This window comes from Pristiophorus japonicus, chromosome 8, assembly GCF_044704955.1.
Source record: "Pristiophorus japonicus isolate sPriJap1 chromosome 8, sPriJap1.hap1, whole genome shotgun sequence".
NCBI classification, from domain to species: domain Eukaryota; kingdom Metazoa; phylum Chordata; class Chondrichthyes; family Pristiophoridae; genus Pristiophorus; species Pristiophorus japonicus.
In genome coordinates, this window is record NC_091984.1 from 17,265,875 (window position 1) to 17,291,445 (window position 25,571).

Genomic DNA, 25,571 nt, shown 5'->3' on the forward strand with positions numbered 1-25,571 from the left:
GTACGCATCTACAACGATAAGGAACATCTTCCCCATGAATGGGCCCGCGTAGTCAATGTGAATGCGTGACCATGGCTTGGTGGGCCAGGGCCACAGGCTGAGCGGGGCCTCCCTGGGGGCGTTACCCAGCGGGCACATGTCGTGCACCTGCGAACACAGTGTTCCAGGTCTGAGTCGATTCCGGGCCACCAAACTTGTGACCGGGCAATGGCCTTCATCATCACAATGCCTGGGTGCTCGCTGTGGAGTTCCCTGATGAATGCCTCCCTACCCTTCTGGGGCATAACTACCCGGCTGCTCCATAGTAGGCAGTCGGCTTGGAGGGAGAGCTCATCCATCCGTCTGTGGAACGGTCTGACCTCCTCAGGACATGCTCCGTGTGCGGGCGCACAATCCTCAGTCAGGACACATTTCTTAATCAGGGACAGGAGGGGATCTCTGTTTGTCCAGATTTTGATCTGGCGGGCTGTGCTGGGGGAGCCTGCGCTGTCAAAGGCATCGACAGCCATGACTATCTCAGCGCTTTGCTCAGCTGCCTCCTCAGTGGTGGCCAGTAGGACCCTGCTGAGCACGTCAGCGCAATTTTTAGTGCCGGGCCTGTGACGGATGGAGTAGTCATAAGCAGCTAGTGTGAGAGCCCATCGCTGTATGCGAGCTGATGCATTGGCATTGACAGCCTTGCTGTCTGACAACAGGGATGCGAGTAGCTTATGGTCCGTCTCTAATTCAAACTTCCTACCAAAGAGGTACTGATGCATTTTTTTTACACCGTAGACACATGCAAGCGCTTCCTTCTCGACCGTCCCATATCCCCTTTCTGCTTGAGAGAGCGACCTGGAGGCATAAGCCACAGGTTGTAGCTGACCCTCAGCATTGCCCTGCTGCAACACGCACCCAACCCCATAGGACGATGCATCACATATCAGAACCAATTTTTTACAGGGGTCGTACAGGGTCAACAACTTGTTTGAACAAAGTAGGTTTCGCGCCCGATCAAAAGCCCGTTCCTGACAGTCCCCCCAAAACCTATTGCAACCCTTACGCAGGAGCACGTGTAGTGGCTCCAACAACGTGCTCAAGCTCGGCAGAAAGTTCCCGACATAGTTCAACAGTCCCAGGGATGAACGCAACTCCAATGTGTTGCAGGGCCTGGGTGTTCGTTGAATTGCCTCCATTTTGGATTCGGTGGGCCGAATCCCATCTGCAGCAACCCTCCTGCCCAGGAACTTAACCTCAGGAGCTAAAAACATGCATTTAGATTTCTTGAGTCGCAAGCCTACCCGGTCCAGTTGGCGTAGCACCGCCTCCAGGTTGTGGAGGTGTTCCTCGGTGTCTCGACCCGTGATGAGGATGTCGTCCTGGAATACGATCGTTCCAGGAATGGATTTAAGCAGGCTTTCCATGTTGTGTTGAAAAATTGCGGCCGCTGATCGACTGCCAAACTGGCACCTGTTATAAACGAACAGTCCCTTGTGCGTGGTGATGGTGGTCAGTAGTTTGGATTCGTCGGCTAGTCCCTGGGTCATATAGGCTGAAGTGAGGTCCAACTTGGTGAACAGCTTGCCGCCTGCCAGCGTGGCGAAGAGGTCCTCCGCTCTCGGGAGCGGGTATTGGTCTTGTAGGGACACCCGATTGATGGTGGCCTTGTAGTCGCCACAGATCCTGACAGAGCCAGCGGCTTTTAGAACGGGGACGATGGGGCTCGCCCAGTCGCTGAATTCAACAGGCGAGATGATGCCCTCTTGCAACAGCCGGTCCAATTCGCTATCGATTTTCTCACGCACCACATACTGCACCGTTCTGGCTTTGTGGTGCACTGGCCTGGCATCTGGGGTGATATGTATCACTACTTTAGTGCCTTTGAAAGTCCCAATGCCCGGTTGGAATAATGACTCAAATTGTTGTAGGACTTGTGAGCACGAACTTCACTCCACCGAGGACATTGCGTGAACATCCCCCCATTTCCAGTTCATCTCGGCTAACCAGCTCCTTCCCAACAGTGCGGGACCATTGCCCGGGACAATCCAGGGCGGCAGCTGGTTCACTGTGCCATTATGTGTGACAGCCAACATTGCACTGCCTAGCACTGGAATGATTTCTTTGGCGTAAGTCCTTAATTGTGTCTCGATACGTTCTAATTTGAGTCTACTGGCTTTGAGTGGCCATAGCTTTTCGAATTGCTGAACGCCCATGAGTGACTGGCTGGCCCCAGTGTCCAGCTCCATGCGTACTGGGATACTGTTCAATAAAACCCTCATCATCATAGGTGGCGTTTTGGTGTATGAACTGTTCGTCGCATGGACCCGCTGAACCTCGGCGTCCATCGATTTGCCCCAACAGTCATCCTGCCTCACAGAACCCTCTTCTGGTCCATCTGCCTCATATATCAGTCTGGTTGCAGGCTTTCTGCACATACGAGCTAAATGGCCACTGAGGTTGCAGTTTCTGCAGAAAAACTGTTGGAATCTGCAAGATCTGGCTGAGTGTTTTCCCCCACACCTCCAGCATGAGTTAAAGTTTCCATTGTTGGGGACAAAAGGGCTATGGCCAGGCATTCCGCGCTGACTGTCCCTTTGACTGTTCTTAAGTACCCTGTTAGTGGGTGTCAATGGCCCCATCCCGGGCCGCATTGTCCACTGTGATGGCATGAACGTCCGTTCAGCCTGCCATTGTCTCTGTTGAGGACCTGCTCTGGGGTCTATTACTGCCTGATGAATGTCGGACTGCCCCTGCCTGCCCGCGGGGCTCTGAGTAGCATTGAGGACGTTGACTCCCTGATCCATCGCCACGTTGGAGACAGAATTACGCACGTAAATCATTTTTGTCTCTTCCGCCCCCACCATGAAAGTCTGATCCAACAACGTCGCCGCTTCCAAGGTCAAGTCCTTGGTCTCGATTACCTTGCGAAAAATTCCCGCATGACCGATGTAGTGTCCTTACACCTTACTATAGAATCACACGAGGCATGTACTGCAGACAAGGTCACTACGTGACCTGAACCTTTATTCCCAGGACCAAGAAGTGATGACCCTGCGTGGGACCTCCCTTTATATACCTGGATGACCAGGTGAGGAGTGTCTCTCACAAGTTCACCCCCTGTGGTCAAGGTGTGCATTTCTCAGGTGTATACAGTGTACAGTGTTGTTACATAAGGGTTACAGTTATGTGAAGGTTACAAACATGACATCACCTCCCCCCAACGTCTTTGGGTCAAAGATTGAGTCTTTCAGGTGGTCAACGCTCTCTCGTGGAGCACCGCAGTTGGGGCTCTGGTTGTTGAGCCTTGGCATGCATCTCTGTCCTCTGTGGTGATTCCGGCTTGTCCGGGCTGGCCGCAGGGACTATGCATGCTGCTGAATGTTCTTGTTGCTCGTTCACTGGAGGTGGTGTGAATACCATCTCATGATCTTCCTCAGGTTCCTCAGTGTCCATGCTGAACCTTTGTTTTACTTGGTCCAGATGTTTGCAGCATATCTGCCCATTGTTAAGTCTGACCACTATGACCCTATTCCCCTCTTTGCTAATTACAGTACCCTCAAGCCACTTGGATCCCAATGCATGATTGAGAACGAATACAGGGTCATTGATTTCTTTGCATCTCCCTACTGAGTTGCGATCATGGCACTCGATTTGGGACTGGCGCTTGCCCTCAACAATGTCTGACAGGACTGGATGAATGAGGGACAGCCGCGTTTTAAGCATGCGTTTCATGAGTAGTTCCGTGGGCGGGGCTCCCGTGAGCAAATGCGGGCGGGACCTATAGACCAGCAGGAGGCGCGATACGCGGTACTGAAGGGAGGGTCCTTGAATCTGGAGCATGCCCTGTTTGATGATTTGAGCCGCACGTTCCGCCTGGCCATTGGAGGCCGGCTTGAACAGTGCTTTCCTGATGTGTTTGATACCATTACCCGACATAAACTCCTGAAATTCATAGCGAGTGAAACACGGGCCATTGTCGCTAACCAGGATGTCCGGCAAGCCGTGGGTCGCAAAGACCGTACACAGACTCTCCACAGTGGTGGATGTCGTGTACAAATTCAATATGATGCACTCGATCCATTTCGAGTATGCATCGACAACAATCAGGAACATATTTCCCATGAACGGGCCCTCGTAGTCTACATGAATACGTGACCATGGCTTGGTGTGCCAGGGCCACGGGCTGAGGGGGGCCACCCTAGGGGCATTTCCCAGCTGAGCATACGTTGTGTACCTGCGAACACAGTGTTCCAGGTCTGAGTCAATTCCCGGCCACCGTACATGTGACCGGGCAATGGCCTTCATTAGCACGGTGCTCGCTGTGGAATTCCCTGATGAATGCTTCCCTTCCTTTCTGGGGCATGACTACCCAGCTGCCCCATAGCAGGCAGTCGACTTGGATGGAGAGCTTGTCCATCCGTCTGTGAAACGGTCTGACCTCCTCGGGGCACACTCCGTGTGCTGACGCCCAATCCCCGGTCAGGACACATTTCTTTATCAGGGATAGGAGGGGATCTCTGTTGATCCAGAGTTTGATCTGGCGGGCTGTGATGGGGGAGCCTGCGGTGTCGAAAGCCTCAACGGCCATGACCATCTCCGCGCTTTGCTCCGACGCCCCCTCAGTGGTCGCCAGTGGGAGCCTGCTGAGCGCATTAGTGCAATTTTCGGTGCCTGGCCGGTGCCGTATGGTGTAGTCATACGCAGCCAGCGTGAGGGCCAACCGCATTTATGCGAGATGACGCATTGGCATTGACAGCCTTGCTGTCGGACAACAGGGATGTTAACGGCTTGTGGTCCATTTCTAACTCGCACCTTTTGCCGAAAAGGTACTGGTGCATCTTTTTCACCCCCTACACACATACGAGTGCTTCCTTTTCAACCATCCCATATCCCCGTTCTGCCTGGGAGAGCGACCTGGAGGCATAAGCCACAGGTTGGAGTTGGCCCTCATCATTACTCTGCTGCAACACACACCCACCCCATAGGATGATGCATCACACGTTAAAACCAGCTTCTTACAGGGATTGTACAAGGTCAACAGCTTGTTAGAACAAAGCAGGTTCTGCGCCCGATTGAAAGCCCATTCTTGACAGTCCCCCCAAAACCATTCGCAACCCTTATGCAGGAGCACGTGTAGCGGCTCCAACAATGTGCTTAAGTTCGGCAGAAAGTTCCTGAAGTAGTTCAAGAGTCCCAGGAATGATCGCAACTCCGATGTGTTGCCGGGCCTGGGCGCACGACGGATCACCTCCGTTTTGGATTCGGTAGGCCGGATCCCGTCTGCGGCAACCCTCCTGCCCAAAAACTCGACCTCTGGGGCCAAAAGCACACACTTGGACTTCTTTAGTCGCAGGCCTACCCGGTCCAGTCGGCGTAGCACCTCCTCCAGGTTGTGGAGGCGATCCTCGGTGTCTCGACCCGTGATTAGGATGTCATTTTGGAATACGATTGTTCCAGGAATGGATTTAAGCAAGTTTTCCATGTTCCTCTGGAAGATGGCGGCTGCTGAACGAATGCCAAATGGACACCTGTTGTAAACAAATAGCCCCTTGTGCGTGGTGATGGTGGTCAGAAGCTTGGATTCTTCAGCCAGTTCCTGAGTCATGTAGGCCGAAGTGAGGTCCAACTTGGTGAACAGCTTGCCACCTGCCAGCGTGGCAAAAAGATCCTCCTCTCTCGGAAGCGGGTATTGGTCCTGTAGTGACACTTGGTTGATGGTGGCCTTGTAGTCGCCACAAATCCTGACCGAGCCATCTGCTTTAAGGACAGGGACGATGGGGCTTGCCCAGTCACTGAATTCAACAGACGAAATTATGCCCTCTCTTAACAGCCTGTCCAACTCACTCTCAATTCTCTCACGCATCACATACGGCACGGCTCTGGCTTTGTGGTGCAATGTTCTGGCGTCCGGGGTGATGCGTATCGCTACTTTGGTGCCCTTGAAAGTCCTTAACTGTGCAAATCGATGTTAACAAATATGATGTGATTGGGATTACGGAGACGTGGCTCCAGGATGATCAGGGCTGGGAACTCAACATCCAGGGGTATTCAACATTCAGGAAAGATAGAATAAAAGGAAAAAGAGGTGGGGTAGCATTGCTGGTTAAGGAGGAAATTAAGGCAATAGTTCGGAAGGACATTAGCTTGGATGATGTGGAATCTATATGGGTAGAGCTGCAGAATACCAAAGGGCAAAAAACGTTAGTGGAAGTTGTGTACAGACCTCCAAACAGTAGTAGTGATGTTGGGGAGGGCATCAAACATGAAATTAGGGGTGCGTGCAATAAAGGTGCAGTAGTTATAATGGGTGACTTTAATATGCACATAGATTGGGTTAACCAAACTGGAAGCAATACAGTGGAGGAGGATTTCCTGGAGTGCATAAGGGATGGTTTTTTAGACCAATATGTCGAGGAACCAACTAGGGGGGAGGCCATCTTAGACTGGGTGTTGTGTAATGAGAGAGGATTAATTAGCAATCTCGTTGTGCGAGACCCCTTGGGGAAGAGTGACCATAATATGGTGGAATTCTGCATTAGGATGGAGAATGAAACAGTTAATTCAGAGACCATGGTCCAGAACTTAAAGAAGGGTAACTTTGAAGGTATGAGGTGTGAATTGGCTAGGATAGATTGGCGAATGATACTTAAGGGGTTGACTGTGGATGGGCAATGGCAGACATTTAGAGACCGCATGGATGAACTACAACAATTGTACATTCCTGCCTGGCGTAAAAATAAAAAAGGGAAGGTGGCTCAACCATGGCTATCAAGGGAAATCAGGGATAGTATTAAAGCCAAGGAAGTGGCATACAGATTGGCCAGAAATAGCAGCGAACCCGGGGACTGGGAGAAATTTAGAACTCAGCAGAGGAGGACAAAGGGTTTGATTAGGACAGGGAAAATAGAGTATGAGAGGAAGCTTGCAGGGAACATTAAGACGGACTGCAAAAGTTTCTATAGATATGTAAAGAGAAAAAGGTTAGTGAAGACAAACATAGGTCCCCTGCAGTCAGAATCAGGGGAAGTCATAACGGGGAACAAAGAAATGGCGGACCAATTGAACAAGTACTTTGGTTCGGTATTCACTGAGGACACAAACAACCTTCCGGATATAAAAGGGGTCGGAGGGTCTAGTAAGGAGGAGGAACTGAGGGAAATTCTTATTAGTCGGGAAATTGTGTTGGGGAAATTGATGGGATTGAAGGCCGATAAATCCCCAGGGCCTGATGGACTGCATCCCAGAGTACTTAAGGAGGTGGCCTTGGAAATAGTGGATGCATTGACAGTCATTTTCCAACATTCCATTGACTCTGGATCAGTTCCTATCGAGTGGAGGGTAGCCAATGTAACCCCATTTTTTAAAAAAGGAGGGAGAGAGATAACAGGGAATTATAGACCGGTCAGCCTGACATCGGTAGTGGGTAAAATGATGGAATCAATTATTAAGGATGTCATAGCAATGCATTTGGAAAGAGGTGATATGATAGATCCAAGTCAGCATGGATTTGTGAAAGGGAAATCATGCTTGACAAATCTTCTGGAATTTTTTGAGGATGTTTCCAGTAGAGTGGACAAGGGAGAACCAGTTGATGTGGTATATTTGGACTTTCAGAAGGCTTTCGACAAGGTCCCACACAAGAGATTAATGTGCCAAGTTAAAGCACATGGGATTGGGCGTAGTCTGCTGACATGGATTGAGAACTGGTTGTCAGACAGGAAACAAAGAGTAGGAGTAAATGGGTACTTTTCAGAATGGCAGGCAGTGACTAGTGGGGTACCGCAAGGTTCTGTGCTGGGGCCCCAGCTGTTTACATTGTACATTAATGATTTAGACGAGGGGATTAAATGCAGTATCTCCAAATTTGCGGATGACACTAAGTTGGGTGGCAGTGTGAGCTGCGAGGAGGATGCTATGAGGCTGCAGAGTGACTTGGATAGGTTAGGTGAGTGGGCAAATGCATGGCAGATGAAGTATAACTTGGATAAATGTGAGGTTATCCACTTTGGTGGTAAAAACAGAGAGACAGACTATTATCTGAATGGTGACAGATTAGGAAAAGGGGAGGTGCAACGAGACCTGGGTGTCATGGTACATCAGTCATTGAAGGTTGGCATGCAGGTGCAGCAGGCGGTTAAGAAAGCAAATGGCATGTTGGCCTTCATAGCGAAGGGATTTGAGTACAGGGGCAGGGAGGTGTTGCTACAGTTGTACAGGGCCTTGGTGAGGCCACACCTGGAGTATTGTGTACAGTTTTGGTCTCCTAACCTGAGGAAGGACATTCTTGCTATTGAGGGAGTGCAGCGAAGGTTCACCAGACTGATTCCCGGGATGGCGGGACTGACCTATCAAGAAAGACTGGATCAACTGGGCTTGTATTCACTGGAGTTCAGAAGAATGAGAGGGGACCTCATAGAAACGTTTAAAATTCTGACGGGTTTGGACAGGTTAGGTGTAGGAAGAATGTTCCCAATGTTGGGGAAGTCCAGAAGCAGGGGACACAGTCTAAGGATAAGGGGTAAGCCATTTAGGACCGAGATGAGGAGAAATGTCTTCACCCAGAGAGTGGTGAACATGTGGAATTCTCTACCACAGAAAGTTGTTGAGGCCAATTCACTAAATATATTCAAAAAGGAGTTAGATGGAGTCATTACTACTCGGGGAATCAAGGGGTATGGTGAGAAAGCAGGAATGGGGTACTGAAGTTGCATGTTCAGCCATGAACTCATTGAATGGCGGTGCAGGCTAGAAGGGCCGAATGGCCTACTCCTGCACCTATTTTCTATGTTTCTATGTTTCTATGACACCTGGTTGAAAAAGTGACTCGAATTTCTGTAGGACCTGTGAGCATGAACTTCGCTCCACAGGTGAAATGGCGTGCACATCCCCCCCATTTCCAGTTCATCTTGGCTAACCAGCTCCTCCCCAAAAGTGCGGGACCATTCCCCGGGACAATCCAGAGTGGCAGCCGGTTCTCCGATCCGTTATGTGTGACCACCAAGTTTGCACTGCCTAGCATTGGGATGATCTCTCTGGTGTACGTCTGTAACTGCGTGTCAATGCGTTCCAGTTTGGGCTTGTTAGCTTTGAGTGGTCATAATTTTTCAAATTGTTGGGCACTCATAAGTGACTGGCTGGCTCCTGTGTCCAGCTCCATGCGTACCGGGATGCCATTTAATAGTACTTTCATCATCATAGGTGGCGTTTTGGTATATGAACTTGGATGTCTGCCACATGAACCGGCTGGACTTCAGCGTCCATAGCTTTGCCCCAAGCATCAACCTGCCTTGCAGACCCCTTGTCTGGTTCTTCTGCCTCTTAGACTAGCCTCGCGATGGGCTTTCTGCACATTCTGGCCAAATGTCCACTGAAGTTACAGTTTCTTCAGATAAATTGTTGAAACCTACAGGTTTTTGCAGCATGTCTGCCCCCGCACCTCCAGCATGAGCTGAGATTGTTGTGAACAAAGGAACTGTTCGCAGACATTCCTCTCTGATTGTCTCTTTGATTACTCCTGAGCACTCTGTTGGTGAGTGTCAATGGTCCCATCCCGGGACGCATTGTCTCTTGTGATGGTGTGAATTGCCGATCACCCTGCCATTGTCTCTGTTGCTGGCCCACCCTAGAGCCTGTTGCTGCCTGGGCGATGTCGAATTGCCCTTGCCTGCCTGCGGGGTTCTGAGTCGTGTTTACAATGTTAACTCCCTGGTCCATCGCCATGTTGGAACCAGGGCTGCGCACATAAATTATCTTGGTCTCCTCTTCCCCTACCATGAAGGTCTGAGCTATCAACGCTGCCCTTTCCAAAGTCAAGTCCTTGGTCTCAATAAGCTTCCTGAAAATCCCAGCATGACCAATTCCCTCAATGAAGAAATCCCCGCTGCAGGCGTCTGTGAACTTACAGAGGCTGGCCAAACGCCGAAGGTCCGCAACGAAGTTCTATATGCTTTGTCCCTTCCAATGCCGGTATATATAGAACCGGTGCCGGGCCATGTGTATACTGCTCACCGGTTTGAGGTGCTCACCGATCAGTGTGCTGAGCTCTTCGAAGGACTTGTCCGCCGACTTCGCGGGTGCGAGCATGTCTTTGATCAGCGCATACGTCTTGGATCCACAGCTGGTCAATAGATGTACCCTCCGCTTGTCAGCTGCTTCCTCTCTCAGCCAGTCCTTCGTGACAAAGCTCTGCTGGAGCCTCTCAACAAAATTGTCCCAGTCCTCACCAACACAGCACCGTTCCTCTGTGCTACCGGTGGCCATCCTCGTGGGTGGTTGATTCCCGTTTCTCGTCGCCAAATGTAGTGTCCTTACACCTTACTATAGAATCACACGAGGCATGTACTGCAGACAAGGTCACTACGTGACCTGAACTTTTATTCCCAGGACCAAGAAGTGCTGACCCTGCGTGGGACCTCCCTTTATATACCTGGATGACCAGATGAGGAGTGTCTCCCACAAGTTCACCCCCTGTGGTCAAGGTGTGCATTTCTCAGGTGTATACAGTGTACAGTGTTGTTACATAAGGGTTAAGGTTATGTGAAGGTTACAAACATGACAACCGATACCCTCGATAAAGAAGTCCCTTAGCATCTCCCCCCTGCAGGCATCTGTGAACTTACAGAGGCTGGCCAAACGCCGGAGGTCCAGTACAAAGTATGCTCTGTCCTTCACGACGTCGGTGGGTGTAGAATCTGTGTCGAGCCATGTGTATGCTGCTCGCCGGTTTGAGGTGCTCCCCAATCAACTTGCTAAGCTCTTCAAAGGTTTTGTCCGATGGCTTTTCGGATGCCAGTAGGTCCTTCATCAGCGCGTAAGTCTTTGGGCCGCAGCTGGTCAAAAGATGAGCCCGACGCTTGTCGGCCGCTGCATCCCCCAGCCAGTCTTTCGTGACAAAGCTCCACTGAAGCCTCTCAACAAAATCGTCCCAGTCTTCCCCAACACAGTACCATTCATCTGTGCTACTGGTGGCCATTCTTGTGGGTCGTGAATTCCCGTTTCTCGTCGCCAATGTAAAGTCCTTACTCTACAGCATGAAACCACATGAGGCACATTTCAGGGACAAGGCCACTCCGTGACCTGAACTCTTTATTACAGCACTCCAGAAGTGATGACCCTGTGTGGGACCTCCCTTTATATACCTGAGTGATCAGGTAAGGAGTGTCTCACACAAGTTCACCCCCTGTGGTCAAGGTGTGCATCCGTGTTGATTGTATACAGCGATACAGTGGTGTTGCATTGTAGTTACAAACATGACAGGACTCACTTTAGGAGTGGAAGCAAGTCTTCCTCGCTTCCGAGGTACTGCCTAAGATGGACTAGTAATCCAGAGGACTGGACTAATGATCTAGAGGCATGAGTTCAAATGGCAGCTGAGGAATTTAAATTCAGTGATATAAATCAGTTAAAAAAAAATCTAGTATCAATAATGGTGACCATGAAACTACATTATTGTCGTAAAAACCCACCTGGTTCACTAATGTCCTTTAGGGAAGGAAATCTGCTGTCCTTACCTGGTCTGAGCTATACATGTCTCCAGACCCACAGCAACGTGGTTGGCTCTTAACTCCCCTAGCAAGCCACTCAGTAGTACTAAACTGCTACAAAGAAGTCAGCACTGGGGAAGTACCTTCACCACGAGGACTGAAGCGGTTCAAAATGGCGGCTCGCCACCACTTTCTCAAGGGCGATTAGTGATGGGCAATAAATGCCAGCCCTGCGATGCCCACATCCTGTGAATGAATAAAGAGAAAAAAAATGTATAGATTCTATAGCACTATTCGAAGAAGAGCAGGGGAGTTCTCCCCGCTGTCCTAACCAACATTTATACTTCAACCAAGAGCACTAAAACAGATTACCTGATCATTTAGAAACATAGAAACATAGAAACATAGAAAATAGGTGCAGGAGTAGGCCATTCGGCCCTTCTAGCCTGCACCGCCATTCAATGAGTTCATGGCTGAACATGCAACCTCAGTACCCCATTCCTGCTTTCTCGCCATACCCCTTGATCCCCCTAGTAGTAAGGACTACATCTAACTCCTTTTTGAATATATTTAGTGAATTGGCCTCAACAACTTTCTGTGGTAGAGAATTCCACAGGTTCACCACTCTCTGGGTGAAGAGGTTTCTCCTCATCTCGGTCCTAAATGGCTTACCCCTTAACCTTAGAGTGTGACCCCTGGTTCTGGACTTCCCCAACATTGGGAACATTCTTCCTGCATCTAATCTGTCTAAACCCGTCAGAACTTTGAACGTTTCAATGAGATCTCCTCTCATTCTTCTGAACTCCAGTGAATACAAGCCCAGTTGATCCAGTCTTTCTTGATATGTCAGTCCCGCCATCCCAGGAATCAGTCTGGTGAACCTTCGCTGCACTCCCTCAATAGCAAGAATGTCCTTCCTCAAGTTAGGAGACCAAAACTGTACACAATACTCCAGGTGTGGCCTCACCAAGGCCCTGTACAACTGTAGTAATACCTCCCTGCCCCTGTACTCAAATCCCCTCGCTATGAAGGCCAACATGCCATTTGCTTTCTTAACCGCCTGCTGTACCTGCATGCCAACCTTCAATGACTGATGTACCATGACACCCAGGTCTCGTTGCACCTCCCCTTTTCCTAATCTGTCACCATTCAGATAATAGTCTGTCTCTCTGTTTTTACCACCAAAGTGGATAACCTCACATTTATCCACGTTATACTTCATCTGCCATGCATTTGCCCACTCACCTAACCTATCCAAGTCACTCTGCAGCCTCATAGCATCCTCCTCGCAGCTCACACTGCCACCCAACTTAGTGTCATCCGCAAATTTGGAGATACTACATTTAATCCCCTCGTCTAAATCATTAATGTACAATGTAAACAGCTGGGGCCCCAGCACAGAACCTTGTGGTACCCCACTAGTCACTGCCTGCCATTCTGAAAAGTACCCATTTATTCCTACTCTTTGCTTCCTGTCTGCCAACCAGTTCTCAATCCACGTCAGCACACTACGCCCAATCCCATGTGCTTTAACTTTGCACATTAATCTCTTGTGTGGGACCTTGTCGAAAGCCTTCTGAAAGTCCAAATATACCACATCAACTGGTTCTCCCTTGTCCACTCTACTGGAAACATCCTCAAAAAATTCCAGAAGATTTGTCAAGCATGATTTCCCTTTCACAAATCCATGCTGACTTGGACCTATCATATCACCTCTTTCCAAATGCATTGCTATGACATCCTTAATAATTGATTCCATAATACTACTGATGTCAGGCTGACCGGTCTATAATTCCCTGTTATCTCTCTCCCTCCTTTTTTAAAAAGTGGGGTTACATTGGCTACCCTCCACTCGATAGGAACTGATCCAGAGTCAATGGAATGTTGGAAAATGACTGTCAATGCATCCGCTATTTCCAAGGCCACCTCCTTAAGTACTCTGGGATGCAGTCCATCAGGCCCTGGGGATTTATCGGCCTTCAATCCCATCAATTTCCCCAACACAATGTCCCAACTAATAAGGATTTCCCTCAGTTCCTCCTCCTTACTAGACCCTCTGACCCCTTTTATATCCGGAAGGTTGTTTGTGTCCTCCTTAGTGAATACCGAACCAAAGTACTTGTTCAATTGGTCTGCCATTTCTTTGTTCCCCATTATGACTTCCCCTGATTCTGACTGCAGGGGACCTACGTTTGTCTTCACTAACCTTTTTCTCTTTACATATCTATAGAAACTTTTGCAGTCCGTCTTAATGTTCCCTGCAAGCTTCCTCTCATACTCTATTTTCCCTGCCCTAATCAAACCCTTTGTCCTCCTCTGCTGAGTTCTAGATTTCTCCCAGTCCCCAGGTTCACTGCTATTTCTGGCCAATTTGTATGCCACTTCCTTGGCTTTAAGACTATCCCTGATTTCCCTTGATAGCCACGGTTGAGCCAACTTCCCTTTTTTATTTTTACGCCAGACAGGGATGTACAATTGTTGTAGTTCATCCATGCGGTCTCTAAATGTCTGCCATTGCCCATCCACTGTCAACCCCTTAAGTATCATTCGCCAATCTATCCTAGCCAATTCACGCCTCATACCTTCAAAGTTACCCTTCTTTAAGTTCTGGACCATGGTCTCTGAATTAACTGTTTCATTCTCCATCCTAATGTAGAATTCCACCATATTATCTCGTTCCTGTCTGTGGGATCTTACTGTGCGCACATTGGTTGCTGTGTTTCCTACATTGAAACAGTGGCTACATATAAAAAGTGCTTCACTGGCTGTAAAGTGCTTTGAGATGTTCTGAGGTCTTGAAATGCAGTTTCTTTACAATTAGTTGACCTCAACCGTGCCTGCAGTATTGGCTTCAATGGGTTAAAGGAGGAGAACAAATTATCAGGCAGGGTTACTGCGCCTGATTGCTATCTTCAGGCCCCCACGAGGATCTTAGTCTCAGGCTCTTGAGCAATGCCACAGGAGGTGCAGTAGGTAAATACATCCAGCCAGGGGATAAAATAAGCTATTTGTATTTTTTTTAAACCAATGTGGTTTTCCGACATAAATATATATGCAAACCTCATCAGCAATAGCCTGTTCTGTTCCTGTACGACTGCAAGCTCTTGAATGTAAGGACTGAATTAAAAATTCTCATCCCTGTTTTCTAATCCCTCCATGGCCTTCCGCAGTATCTCTGTAACCTCCTCCAACCCTCCAACCATCCGAGAATTCTGTGTTCCTCCAATTCTGGTCACTTGTGCATCCCCAATTTCCTTTGCCCAACCATTGGCAGCCATGCCTTCTGCTGCCAAGGCCCTGAGCTCTGGAATTTCCTCCCGGAACCTCCTCGCCTCTCCACCTCTCTCTCCTCCTTTAAGACTCTCCTTAAAACCTACCTCTTTGACCAACCTTTTGGTCACCAGTCCTAATATCTCCTAATGGCTCGGTGTCACATTTATGTCAGATTACACTCCTATGAAGTGCCTTGGAACGTTTTCCTATAAATGCAAGTTGTTCTTGTGGCTGTTGCCTGCTGTGCACTGTGAATTCACAGAGCCTTCAGCATTCATCTTAACAATAAAAATAACCTTGAAAGTGGGTGTGTTCCAGCTTGCCATTGGTGGGACATTATGCATCTCCAGGGATCTCCGCTTGCTGATGTTTTCAATTACTAAAGTGAGTAGAACAGACAGTTCTGTTCACAAAAAGTGGCCTCCCCTGGCTTTTGTTTTACTGCCGCCCTTTCTTGTGTTTTCTCCCTCGACGGAGCCTGCAATGTATCCGAGGAATTACTGCAACAAAATCATTTGCACGCACACATGTTGTCTGCACAGGCATTTATCTCTCAGTTCCCTCGATGAGCAGCTGTTGCTGCTCTATTGTAAGGCTAGTATTCCCTGGAGTACAGAAGATTAAAGGCTGATCTAATTGAGACGCTTAAGATGATTAAAAGAAGTTGATAGGGTAGATAGAGAGGGTCTATTGCCTTTCTGTGGGGGAGTCCAGAGCAAGGGGGCACAACCTTAAAATTAGGGCTAGGTCATTCTTGGATGGTGTCAAGAAGCACTTCTTCACATAAAGGGTGCCCTTGCCCTCAAAAGGATGTTGAGGCTAGGGGTCAATTGGAAACTTCAAAACTAAGATTGATAGTTTTTTTTTGTTCAGTAAGAGTATGCAGGGTTATGGAACCAAGGCGGGTAAATGGAGTTAGGTCACAGATCAGCCATGATCTCATTGAATGGCGGAACAAGCTCGAGCGACTGAATGGCCAACTCCTGTTCCTGTGGTTCGCCAGGTGATTGCATGGCTTTGACGTTGCGCAGGGAAAAGGAACACATGATGCTTTTTACATTGCCGCGCCCGCAATCTCTCCAATACCTCCCTCGCTCTCCCACCGCCAACACCACTCTGTCCTTTTACATTTCCGCCCGAGCGCCATTCTCCAACCATCGCCGGGCAAAAGTAAAGCGGGCAAGGGCGAATCCATTGGAGCTGGCGGGATTCGGCGAAAATAATTTCTCTGCCGCCATTACTGAGACCGCAGGGCAGATTTCCAGCTTCACCGGGATGGGCGGTAATCTGGAGGTGCAGATCACCCGCCCGATGTAGAACCTGCCTGATTTTCGCCGAATTCGCGAGATCAAAATCCGGCAGGCAATCCGGCCAGGGGGTGAAACAAAAGCACCCGCTTCGCCACGCGACCCCTCCCTGGTATGTTTCACCACAACTGATGGCACGGCAACTATGGCTGACTCCTAGCCATGGCACCACTCTTGCTTTAGCAGGTTGTGGATTCAAGTCCCACACCAGCAACTTGAGCACAAACTCTAAGCTGATGCTCCCATGAAGTTCTGAGTAAATCATAGGCAGTTCCTCAGAATCGAGGAAGACTTGTTTCCACTCTAAAAATGAGTCCTTAGGTGGCGTGCTAAAGGAGCGGAAGATGCCTGTGCGTGAGTTCTTTTAACGTGGGGTGGTCGTTGCACATCAGCAACCACATGGGCTTAGCTGAGCGAGGTCTTGGTCCTGTGGCAAGGGGGTCCAAGGCGACTGGCGGCCAGGCACTGCTGTATGGGCCTAGTTGCCTATGGCGAGATGTTGGCCACAAGCTCGCCGCTGAGTAACGCCCTTGACGGTGGTCCGTGGCTTGGTTGAGTGGGTGTTGCACTGTTAGCAGCTGCTGTCTTTTGGATGAGACATTAAACCAAGTCCCTGCTTTACCCTCTCAGGGTAAAAGATCCTGCAGTGTTGGTTCTCTCCGGGATCCTGGCCAATATTTATCCTTCACCAACATCACTAAAACAGACTATCTGATCATTATCACTTTGCTGTTTGTGGGAGCTTGCTGTGTACAAATTGGCTGCTGCACTTTCTACACTTGAAACGTACTTTGTTAGCTGCAAAGCCCTTTAGGACATGCTGAGGGTGCAAAAGGCTCTACATAAATATAAGAACATAAGAATTAGGAGCAAGAGTAATCCAAAGGGCCCCTCGAGCCCGCTCCTCCATTCAATAAGATCATGGCTGATCTTTGACCTCAAATTCACTTTCCCGCCCGATCCCCATATACCTTGATTCTCTTAGAGTCAAAAATCTATCTATCTCAGCCTTGAATATACTCATTAATTCAGCATCCACTGCCCTTTGGGGTAGAGAATTCCAAAGATCCACAGCCCCTTGAGTGAAAAAATTACTCAACATCCCAGTCTTAAATGGCCGACCCCTTAGCCTGAGACTATGCCCCCCTAGTCTCCAATCAGGGGACACAACCTCTCAACATCTACCCTGTCAATCCCCTTCAGAATCGTATATGATTCAATGAGATCACCTCTCATTCTTCTAAACTCCAGAGAGTACAGGCTCAATCTACTCAACCTCTCCCCATAGGACAGCCCTCTCATCCCAGAAATCAATCTAGTTAACTTTCACCTCACCACATCTAAAGTAAGTATATTCTTCCTCAGATAAAGAGACCAAAACTGTGCACAGTACTCCAGGTGTGGTCTCACCAAAGCCCGATACAATTGTAGCAAGACTTCCTTACTCTTGTACCCCAACCACCTTTTTAAAAAGGCCAATGTGCCATTTGCCTTCCTAATTGCTTGCTGTACCTTTAAGCTAACTCTCTAGCCGAGAAATCTGTGGGTTTAGCGCCAACCGTTACCGGCAGATTCACTGAAAAAATGCCGGCCACTGCTCTTCCGCCCGCTGCCTGCGGCGGCCACCAATTTCCGATGACTGGCAGCTCTGCCGGTGTTCGGATTATGTAGCTGATGTAGAGCGTGAGGTCAGTAAGTGTGCAACATTCATTTGATGCCCGATCTGCAAGTTTTGACTTTGCCACTCAACTCCCAGTGGCTGCAGCAGGGCAGGTTACAAAAGCCGCTGAGTGCCCATGCGGGAGACTTCAGATGGCCTTGCATGCACCCTCGACCAGCTCTGGGTCTAGAAGTCCCGGCTGTAGATTGCACCACTTCAGCATGGGCAGTGGCAGTCTGGGCTGGCTGGATGACAGGCAGTGACAAGGGCAATGGCGGAGTGGCAGTGGTGGGAGCAGGAATGCTGTCCTCCTGAGAGAGGACAGCAGGACCCCTGCTCTACTGACCCACTGCCACTCCCCCGGGGCAGTGCCTCGGCATCCCTAGCAATCTGTTGGAGCACAGATTGTGGCCTGCTGAGATGCCGTGAAAGCCCCGGTCGACGGTGGTAGACCGAGCGACGATGGCAGCAGTTAGAGCTTGCGTGGCATCAAGCTGAGACTGCAGGAGAGCATCCTGAGATTGGATGCCACCAAGCATAGACTGCATCACAGCACTAAGACGTTGTGTCGTTCTGCCTGTGCTGCAATGGAAGCTGCCAGATCGTCCATCGCACGCAGCATCAGGTCTGAATTGCCAAGCTCTCTCTGGGAGTCTACCATCCTTTGAAGTGATTGGCTCCATGGTGTGCGCAGAGCCTTGTGCAATGTTGGAGGCGGACTCCTCCACATTCCTTACCATTGCTGAGAGGCTCTCGGGCACCCTTGCCATTGCATCTATCATCTCCGTGTGCCTGATCATCACCCTTCTTCTTAAGGCCTCCCTTCAACGTTCTCATCTGAGTCCTGTGCAGCAGAACTCGCGCACAAACTCGCCCTCCGGGGAGCTGGCCCCCGCACTACCCTTTCGCCCAGGCCTTGCTACAGCCCACTCCTCTCCAGTGCCTCCCCCTGTGCTCGTCCTGCTTCGATACTAGCCTCTAAAGTATATGTAGTGTGCTGGTACATGTGGGTGGGACAGGCAGTGACGCGGTGTGTTCCTCCTCCTCCTCCTCTCCCGCCTCGCTCTCTACAGTGCCCTCCGTGATAGGCTGCTCAGGTGCTTGTTCATTATCTGAAAGTATAAAGGCACAAGAGTTGGGTTCAGGTGAGGGGAGGCAGGCAGGACGGGAGAAATGCATGCATACAGCATGATTAACTGGAGAATGCGAAACTGCCTGAGATGTCAAAAGAAGGAGTAGAGATGAACATACCGTTGTTGTCCCCAAGGCGGTATCAACGACGCCCTCCACCCGGCGCCCAATAACACGCAGCACTCTATTTCCCAGCGCAGACAGTGGTTTGGTGTTGGCTTGTCCCCTGCCTGTGCACTCCTGCTCCGTCCTGTTGTGAACCACCTTGGCCTGCAAGAGCAAGGAAAGTGTGTGAGTGAGTGTGGAGCAATGTGTTTGGGTGATATGCCTGCAATAGTTGAATAGTTGTCATTGTGTGCAAGGCGTGAGTGTTGGTGGGTGAGTGCTGGGGGTGTGGTGCTTTGGGCATAATGTGAAGACTGTGGTTCAGATGGTGGTGTGCAGCATTTGTAGAAGTATTCACTCACCCTGACCACCCAAGTGAGGTTGTTAAATTTCTTCCTGCACTGTGTGTGGGTCCTGGGCATCCCAAGACATGCTACCCGAGGCGTACTGCCCGAGGCACACTGCCCGAGACACACTGCCCGAGACACATTGCCCGAGACACACTGCCTGAGACACACTGCCTGAGACACAGTGCCTGAGACACAGTGCCCGAGACACACTGCCCGAGACACACTGCCTGAGACACAAGTGCCCGAGACACACTACCCGAGACACACTGCCTGAGACACAGTGCCCGAGACACACTGCCCGAGACACACTGCCTGAGATACACTGCCCGAGACACACTGCCCGAGACACGCTGCCCGAGACGTGCTGTCTGAGACACACTGCCCGAGACACACTGCCCGAGACACACTGCCCGAGACACGCTGCCCGAGACGTGCTGTCTGAGACACACTGCCCGAGACACACTGCCCGAGACATACTGCCCAAGACGCACTGCCCGAGACGTGCTGTCCGAGAGACACTGACTGAGACACACTGCCCGAGACACACTGAACGAGACACACTGCCCGAGACACACTGCCCGAGACACACTGCCCGAGACATACTGCCCGAGACGTGCTGTCCGAGACACACTGACTGAGACACACTGCCCGAGACACACTGCCCGAGACACACTGCCCGAGACGTGCTGTCCGAGACACACTGACTGAGACACACTGCCCGAGACACACTGAACGAGACACACTGCCCGAGACACACTGAACGAGACACACTGCCCGAGACACACTGAACGAGACACACTGCCCGAGACACACTGAACGAGACACACTGCCCGAGACACACTGAACGAGACAAACTGCCCGAGACACACTGCCCGAGACATACTGCCCGAGACACACTGCCCGAGACACACTGCCCGAGACACACTGCCCGAGACACACTGCCCGAGACATACTGCCCGAGACACACTGCCCGAGACACACTGCCCGAGACACACTGCCCGAGACGTGCTGTCCGAGACACACTGACTGAGACACACTGAACGAGACACACTGCCCGAGACACACTGCCCGAGACACGCTGCCCGAGACACACTGCCCGAGACACACTGCCCGAGACATACTGCCCGAGACACACTGCCCGAGACACACTGCCCGAGACACACTGCGCGAGACGTGCTGTCCGAGACACACTGACTGAGACACACTGAACGAGACACACTGCCCGAGACATACTGCCCGAGACACACTGAACGAGACACACTGCCCGAGACGTGCTGTTTGAGACACACTGACTGAGACACACTGCCCGAGACATACTGCCCGAGACACACTGCCCGAGACACGCTGCCCGAGACAAATGCCCGAGACACAGTGCACGAGATGTGCTGTCTGAGACACACTGCCCAAGACACACTGCCCGAGACACACTGCCCGAGACACACTGCCCGAGACATACTGCCCGAGACGTGCTGTCCGAGACACACTGACTGAGACACACTGCCCGAGACACACTGAACGAGACACACTGCCCGAGACGTGCTGTCCGAGACACACTGCCCGAGACACAATGCCCGAGTCACATTGCCCGAGACACACTGCCCGAGACACGCTGCCCGAGTCTCGCTGCTCGAGACACACTGCCCGAGACACACTGCCCAAGACACACTGCTCGAGACACACTGCCCGAGACACGCTGCCTGAGTCACACTGCCCGAGATACAGTGCCCGAGACACACTGCCCGAGACACAGTGCCTGAGTCACGCTGCCCGAGACACGCTGCCCGAGACACAGTGCCTGAGTCACACTGCCCGAGACACACTGCCCGAGACACACTGCCCGAGTCACACTACCCGAGACACACTGCCCGAGAGACACTGCCCGAGGCACACTGCCCGAGACACACTGCCCGAGGCACACTGCCCGAGACACACTGCCCGAGAGACACTGCCCGAGGCACACTGCCCAAGACACACTGCCCGAGTCACACTGCCCGAGACACAGTGCCCGAGACACACTGCCCGAGACACATTGCCCGAGACACCCTGCCCGAGACACACTGCCCGAGACACATTGCCCGAGTCACAGTGCCTGAGACACACTGCCCGAGACACGCTGCACGAGACACACTGCCCGAGACACGCTGCCTGAGTCACACTGCCCGAGATACACTGCCCGAGACACGCTGCCCGAGACACAGTGCCTGAGTCACACTGCCCGAGACACACTACCCGAGACACACTGCCCGAGATACACTGCCCGAGAGACACTGCCCGAGACACACTGCCTGAGACACACTGCCCGAGACACGCTGCCCGAGACACGCTGCCTGAGACACACTGCCCGAGACACAGTGCCTGAGTCACACTGCCCGAGACACATTGCCCGAGACACAGTGCCCGAGACACACTGCCCGAGACACAGTGCCCGAGACACACTGCCCGAGACACACTGCCCGAGACACATTGCCCGAGTCACAGTGCCCGAGACACACTGCCCGAGACACACTGCCCGAGACACAGTGCCCGAGACACACTGCCCGAGACACACTGCCCGAGACACAGTGCCCGAGACACACTGCCCGTGACAGACTGCCCGAGACACATTGCCCGAGACACAGTGCCCAAGACACACTGCCCGAGTCACACTGCCCGAGACACACTGCCCGAGGCACACTGCCCGAGACACAGTGCCCGAGACAATTGCCCGAGGCACACTGCCCGAGGCACGCTGTCCAAGACACGCTGCCCGAGACACGCTGCCTGAGTCACACTGCCCGAGATACAGTGCCCGAGACACACTGCCCGAGACACAGTGCCTGAGTCACACTGCCCGAGACACGCTGCCCGAGACACAGTGCCTGAGTCACACTGCCCGAGACACACTGCCCGAGACACACTGCCCGAGACACACTGCCCGAGAGACACTGCCCGAGGCACACTGCCCGAGACACACTGCCCGAGGCACACTGCCCGAGACACACTGCCCGAGAGACACTGCCCGAGGCACACTGCCCGAGACACACTGCCCGAGACACACTGCCTGAGACACACTGCCCGAGACACGCTGCCCGAGACACGCTGCCTGAGACACACTGCCCGAGACACAGTGCCTGAGTCACACTGCCCGAGACACACTGCCCGAGACACATTGCCCGAGTCACAGTGCCCGAGACACACTGCCCGAGACACACTGCCCGAGACACAGTGCCCGAGACACACTGCCCGAGACACACTGCCCGAGACACAGTGCCCGAGACACACTGCCCGAGAGACACTGCCCGAGGCACACTGCCCGAGACACACTGCCCGAGGCACACTGCCCGAGACACACTGCCCGAGAGACACTGCCCGAGGCACACTGCCCGAGACACACTGCCCGAGACACACTGCCTGAGACACATTGACCGAGACACATTGCCCGAGACACAGTGCCCGAGACACACTGCCCGAGACACAGTGCCCGAGACACACTGCCCGAGACACACTGCCCGAGACACATTGCCCGAGTCACAGTGCCCGAGACACACTGCCCGAGACACACTGCCCGAGACACAGTGCCCGAGACACACTGCCCGTGACAGACTGCCCGAGACACATTGCCCGAGACACAGTGCCCAAGACACACTGCCCGAGTCACACTGCCCGAGACACACTGCCCGAGGCACACTGCCCGAGACACAGTGCCCGAGACAATTGCCCGAGGCACACTGCCCGAGGCACGCTGTCCAAGACACGCTGCCCGAGACACGCTGCCTGAGTCACACTGCCCGAGATACAGTGCCCGAGACACACTGCCCGAGACACAGTGCCTGAGTCACACTGCCCGAGACACGCTGCCCGAGACACAGTGCCTGAGTCACACTGCCCGAGACACACTGCCCGAGACACACTGCCCGAGACACACTGCCCGAGAGACACTGCCCGAGGCACACTGCCCGAGACACACTGCCCGAGGCACACTGCCCGAGACACACTGCCCGAGAGACACTGCCCGAGGCACACTGCCCGAGACACACTGCCCGAGACAAACTGCCCGAGACACACTGCCCGAGGCACACTGCCCGAGACACACTGCCCGAGACACAGTGCCCGAGACACACTGCCCGAGACACATTGCCCGAGACACACTGCCCGAGACACACTGCCCGAGACACGGTGCCCGAGACACACTGCCCGAGACAGACTGCCTGAGACACATTGCCCGAGACACAGTGCCCGAGACAGACTGCCCGAGACACACTGCCCGAGTCACACTGCCCGAGACACAGTGCCGGAGACACACTGCCCGAGACAGACTGCCCGAAACACATTGCCCGAGACACACTGCCCGAGACACAGTGCCCGAGACACACTGCCCGAGACAGATTGCCCGAGACACACTGCCCGAGACTCACTGCCCGAGACACACTGCCCGAGACACACTGCCCGAGACAGATTGCCCGAGACACATTGCCCGAGACACACTGCCCGAGCGAGACAATTGCCCGAGACACATTGCCCGAGACACACTGCCCGAGACACACTGCCCGAGATACACTGCCCGAGACAATTGCCCGAGACACACTGCCTGACATACACTGCCCGAGACAATTGCCCGGGATGTGCTGCCCGAGACACTCTGCCCGAGACACTCTGCCCGAGACACAGTGCCCAAGACACGCTGCCCGAGACACACTGCCCGAGACACACTGCCGCAGACATGCTGCCCGAGATACACTGCCCGAGACACACTGCCCGAGACACACTGCCCGAGGCACGCTGCCCGAGACACACTGCCCGAGACACACTGCCCAAGACACAGTGCCCGAGACACACTGCCCGAGACACACTGCCCGAGTCACAATGCCCGAGACACACTGCCCAAGACACAGTGCCCGAGACACACTGCCCAAGACACAGTGCCCGAGACACACTGCTCGAGACACATTGCCCAAGACACACTGCCCGAGACACAGTGCCTGAGACACATTGCTCGAGACACACTGCCCGAGAGACAATTCCCGAGACACACTGCCCGAGTCACACTGCCCAATACACACTGCCCGAGACACACTGCCCGAGACACACTGCCCGAGACACAGTGCCCGAGACACACTGCCCGAGACAGATTGCCCGATGCACATTCCCCGAGACACACTGCCCGAGGCACACTGCCCGAGACACACTGCCCGAGAGACACTGCCCGAGGCACACTGCCCGAGACACACTGCCCGAGACACACTGCCCGAGAGACACTGCCCGAGGCACACTGCCCGAGACACACTGCCCGAGACACAGTGCCCGAGACACACTGCCCGAGACACAATTCCCGAGACACACTGCCCGAGACACATTGCCCGAGACACACTGCCCGAGACACATTGCCCGAGACACACTGCCCAAGACACAGTGCCCGAAACACACTGCCCAAGACACAGTGCCCGAGACACACTGCTCGAGACACATTGCCCAAGACACACTGCCCGAGACACAGTGCCTGAGACACATTGCTCGAGACACACTGCCCGAGAGACAATTCCCGAGACACACTGCCCGAGTCACACTGCCCAATACACACTGCCCGAGACACACTGCCCGAGACACACTGCCCGAGACACAGTGCCCGAGACACACTGCCCGAGACAGATTGCCCGATGCACATTCCCCGAGACACACTGCCCGAGGCACACTGCCCGAGACACACTGCCCGAGAGACACTGCCCGAGGCACACTGCCCGAGACACACTGCCCGAGACACACTGCCCGAGAGACACTGCCCGAGGCACACTGCCCGAGACACACTGCCCGAGACACAGTGCCCGAGACACACTGCCCGAGACACAATTCCCGAGACACACTGCCCGAGACACATTGCCCGAGACACACTGCCCGAGACACATTGCCCGAGACACAGTGCCCGAGACACACTGCCCGAGACACACTGCCCGAGACACAATTCCCGAGACACATTGCCCGAGACACAGTGCCCGAGACACACTGCCCGAGACACACTGCCCGAGACACACTGCCTGAGACACACTGCCCGAGACACACTGCCCGAGACACAATTCCCGAGATGTGCTGCCTGAGACACACTGCCCGAGACACACTGCCCGAGACACACTGCCCGAGACACACTGCCCGAGACACAATTCCCGAGACACATTGCCCGAGACACAGTGCCCGAGACACACTGCCCGAGACACACTGCCCGAGACACACTGCCTGAGACACACTGCCCGAGACACACTGCCCGAGACACAATTCCCGAGATGTGCTGCCTGAGACACACTGCCCGAGACAC